Source organism: Castor canadensis, chromosome 17, assembly GCF_047511655.1.
Source record: "Castor canadensis chromosome 17, mCasCan1.hap1v2, whole genome shotgun sequence".
Lineage (NCBI taxonomy): Eukaryota > Metazoa > Chordata > Mammalia > Rodentia > Castoridae > Castor > Castor canadensis.
The window spans coordinates 1,034,446-1,039,269 of NC_133402.1; the positions used below are offsets into that span (position 1 = coordinate 1,034,446).

At 56.2% G+C, this 4,824-nt stretch overlaps 1 pseudogene; it reads left to right on the forward strand.

Moving 5' to 3' along the window:
• Positions 1-240: 240 nt before the first annotated feature.
• On the forward strand, positions 241-3,796 carry LOC141418622 (mast cell tryptase-like; annotated as a pseudogene).
• Positions 3,797-4,824: the final 1,028 nt, after the last annotated feature.

The window sequence follows — 4,824 nt, forward strand, 5'->3', positions numbered from 1 at the left end:
AGCTCTGATCTGTCAAGGACTGAGGTTACAGCCATGCACCTCACCCAGGTTTCAATGACTGATCTTATGAGGGACCCCGGATTGGACACTAGGTAGAAAAACACACTTGTGAGAAGCAGATGCAATCTGAATAAACTGGTCAGAGCTTCAGGACCCTGGCTTGCCCTGTCAGCAGAAGTGCCACGCACACCACCTGCAGTTGGCTACAGGATCTGGGGACTTAGTGAAAACCGAACACGCATGGTCCAGGTTCAAAATATGGTCACAGCGGCCAGGCCCTGTGGTGTGCAGCTCACACACCGGTAAAGCCAGCCCCATGTCATCGTCATGGTCCCAAAATGCTAGGAATCCATAGATAGGTCAAGGAGGTCACTGTCTCAGGGCCCTGGGTGGACCACCTGCCAATAGCATCTCTTCCCAAGTCCACGAGACACCATACTCCTGTAATGTGGGTAATGTATCTCACAACCTCTGTAAATTTAAACCCCGAAAGAATTGTTGTTTATTTTGCATTTTCACTTACTAGATCGAATTTTTTTTCACTTACCTCTCTTCAATGAATTGTGGGATTTTGATTTCATTTTTGTTTGATACTGACTATATATGAAGAATTGAACTCTGTGTTGCTGAATAAAGTGAGGACATGGTACTCATGGACTAAGAAGGTCACCCTGAGAGGACGTCCAGGCAGGGTCTCATGAGGTTTATTAACTCCTGTCCACCCATCTCCCAGTGGAACTGCCTCTAGGCAAGGAACCAGGGTGTCAGGAAAAGCACCCTCAGGACCAGTCCCGATTGGTCTCGTGTCAGCCAATCACAGTAATCTCATCCTGATGGTCACTGATTGACCCAGCGTCAGCGTCAGCCAATCACACCCTCACAGCTGCTGACTGGCTCACCTCTCAGGCCTGAGCCAATCAGAGAGCCCTTGAGTCTGTGGTACCTGCAGGCCTTGGCCCAGCTGCCCCTATCCACCCACCATCTGTCCCTAACCCCCACCTCCACTCCATCCCCCAACCCCCATATCCTTACCACCTGTGGGCTCCTCTCAGTCCAATCTTGTCAGCCTTGGGTTTGAGAGGGCTCAGAGGGAGGTGTTAGAGAAGGAATGGGGAGCAGAGCTGCTGAGTGGGAAACCCTTGCCTGCCCTGAAGGAGACCAGGAATGTGCTCCCTGGATGTGCAGGGGGCAGGGTGGGGGCGATGCTCAGATCCCCCACCTTGGGCAGCAGGAGGGGCCCTGAGAGTGGCAGTAACCAGGAGGTAGTGTAGATGGATGGGCAGGACAGTGGCCAGCCCTGGACATGGAGGAGGCACAGGGGTGACTTAGGGGAGGAGTGCCCAAGAGGAGGCTGTCGCTGGCTTCTGCCATCTGGCCATCATTTCAAAGTGCTGCCCCTCTTTAAGCTCAGATTCCTAAGATAAGCAGGTTTCCTCTGGTCAGTGGTCAGAGGAGCTGTGCAGATAAGGCCCAGAGGCAATGCTGCAGGATTTATCTGCAGAGCTGGGTCTGATGGGAGCAGGAGGATGACAGAGACCCTTCTTTGCCCAGACACTTGGCCCTGGGTCCGATTCACCAACTTCCTCCATGCCTGGATTGAAAGATGGTACACCTCTCCTCTGGCCCCATCCTGGTCTGGAAGGATAAGTGGAGAGATGAGAGCAAGAGAGGTAGAAAGCAACAGGGTGGCCAGGGTAAGTCCCCCATCTCAGAAACCAAACATCTTGTGTCACTCTGGAGCAGAGTGGCCAAGCAAGAGCACTGAGACTCTCCTCACCACCGCAACCCCCAGCCCCCACTTTGCAGTCCAACTCTGCTGACCCCAGTCCCGCCCTTTCCCCCAGCCTGGCTCACACTGCCCACTCCTCACTCCTTCCCAAAGCTGAACCTGCTGGTGCTGGCACTGCCCCTTCCTGTTCAACCAGTCCACATGGCCCCTGATGAGTCCTTCCTCAGGCCTACCCTGTCCCCATCCTAGTCCCTGGCCCCCACAGCTCACAGGCCAGGTGTGAGAGGCTCAGAGAAGCTTGGGGCTGCCCTAGCTCAGGGAAGGCTCGAGCCAGAGTGGGGCTGTACCATGGTCCTGAGGTTCTGCCCTGCCCAACCCCAGGCCCATCCCTGGAACGAGTGGGCATTGTGGGGGACAGGAGGCTCCTGGGAACATCTCCAGCCACATGCTTCCTGTCTCCTTGCCCCCTGCTTTGGAAACCTTCCCCTCGGGAATGTCATACCGGGTGACAGGCTGGGGTGACATGGACAACCATGGTGTGTGGCAGGGTCAACTGAGGGTTAGAAAGGTGAGAAATGGGTCATTCTATGCCCCCACTTCAGGTGTCCTTTGGGGGACAGGGACCCAACACCCTGTGTCAGAGTAGGAATCTGGAGATCTTGGAAGGTAGAGGGGTCGAGAAGTGAGCACATGCCTGGAGAGGAGTCTTTGGGTCTCACTGGCCTGGGATACCCCCCACCTCCCCGCAGGGTGGCCTGGGACAAGTCAGTTGGTACTTCGAGCCTCATTCCCCTCCCACCTGAAAAAGGCACAGCCCTGCTTTGAATTTTCCATGTTTGCTGTAAGGAGGGAGAGAAATCCCACCCACCAAGTATGTCACAGGCAGATGGAAGGAGCTCGCCACTGTTGGGCAGGGAACCTGTGTTTTCCTATACTGTGGCCAGACACAGAAATTCTGAGTCTTGATGGAAGGTGTTGGGTGGAACTGGATGAAGCTCACCTGACTTGCTAACATCCACAGCTCCACTTCTCTTAGGAGGTCTTGTCCACTTTACCCACAATTCAGAGCTGACCTTTGGGGACATTACCATGCTTACTTGCCTTGGGCCATGACGTCCAGGCCCTGCACAAGGAAGCAGAGCCTGGTCCACCAGGCATGTGCAGCGTCCCGCCCAGCCTCCCCACGCAGGTAGGGAGAAAGGGTTCTGGGACTAGGGCTCCACTAGGATCTGGACCAACCTAGGCCAGAGTCAGCCAAGCAGAGGGCAGGCAGTGGACTTCGGCTCTGCCCCTCACCAACCTCAGGACCCTTCTCCTTCTCTAAGGTCAGAAATCTGAGTCCACAGCCAAGGGAAGAAGCCCAGGCAGCAGCACTCACCACTTCAATGTCCAGAGCCCAGCAGCCTGGCCCAGAGGTGGCACTCAGCCAGCCCCCAACAGCTGACCCACAAAGGACAGGGTTGTCTAGGTCTGTCTCAGGTGGAAGGGACCCCACGCAGCCTGTTATCCCTTCTCTCACCACAGTACACCTGCCACCACTGTTTCTCCCGAAGGAGGTGGAGGGTCCCATGGTGGAAAACCACCTCCGCGACACAAAGTACCACACTGGCCTCTGTATGACGACATGCTGCGTTCTGGGAGTGAAGATCAAAACTCCTGCCAGGTGGATCCCATGAACTCCAGCATCCCCACCCACTGGGGCTTCTCACGGAGCACTGACCCTTGCTCTCCCCAGGGTGACTCTGGAGGGCCTCTGGTCTGCAAGGTGAAGGGCACCTGGCTGCAGGCAGGCGTGGTCAGCTGGGGTGAGGGCTGCGCAGAGCCCAACCGGCCTGGCGTCTACACCCGTGTCACCCACTACTTGGACTGGATCCACCGCTATGTCCCCCAGGACTCCTAAAGTGGGTCAGAGTCGCCACCTGGGTCAGGGGAGATCGGGTCCCCTCCTTCCCCCCTGCAATGCACTCCCTCCCCTTCCTGAGATCCTCTCCCTTGTCCCACCCAAGCCCCTATCCCCTCCTGTCCCCTCTGACCCTCCCTGCTCAGGCAGCTGGCTTTGGGCACTCATCCTGCACACTCTCATTAAAGTGCATGAAAACCAGCGTGGGCATCACTGTGTTTATGGTCGTGGGCGTCCCTAGGGGAGAATGGGATCCCGGGCAGGGCTGGGGTGCAGCTGCTGGAGCTGTGGGGTCCCCAGCCCCTGAGGGGTGGGGTGTTGCTATGGGTGGGGCATCTTCACCAGCCCCTTGTCCCCAGGGAGGCCTTCTCTGCTCACACTCATTTCTTTTTTGTGAGTGGTGTCATGCCCTCCAGACACATAGCACAACAGGGCACCTTAAAAGATGGATGTAGAGGACAGCCAGGCACCTCCAACCGGGTCAAGAAATAGAGCATCGTCAGCTCAACCCGTCTCCCTCACACACGCCTCATCCCCATTGTCCCCGCTGGTGTGGCAGGAGACCTTCCCTGTGATTAATTTGGTGGGTCTGTGACTGATCTGCCTGGAGCAATCCCTGCAGGCCGCCTGTTCACTGGACACCGCGTCCGTTACGGCCTCACCCTGCTGTGTGGAGCCAAGGTCACCTCTTCCCCCTGCTGTGCAGAGTCCCATGTGGTGTCCATGTCAGGGCTGCTGTCGGTGGACTTTGGGGTGTTCCCATTCAGAGCTCTTAGGACTGGGGCAGTCGTGCTGTTTCTGTGCACACACAGGGGCCCAAACCAAGCAGGTGAGGGGAGTAGCTAGAGAGTCTTCGAGTGCCTCTTCTCCTTTTGCCTAGACAAGGCCAAATTGTTTTCCAAGGAGGGGCTGTGTCCTCACCTCCCAAGCAAGAGAGTGGCCACAAATAGTTATTCTCGAAGACACTGGTACTGCCCGCTCTAACTTTTTCCATTCCCTTGTTTTTAGCGGTACTGGGGTTTGAACTCAAAGCCTTGTACTTGCTAGGCAGGTGCTCTGCCACCTAACCCTCTGCCCCCCGCCAGCCCCTAACTTTCTGCATTCTCCTGTGCGAGTTGTGGTTTCTTATGGAAGTTTTAACTCGCCTTATCCTGGCAGTCAGTGAGACTAAGCACTTGCCATGCACAGAACACAA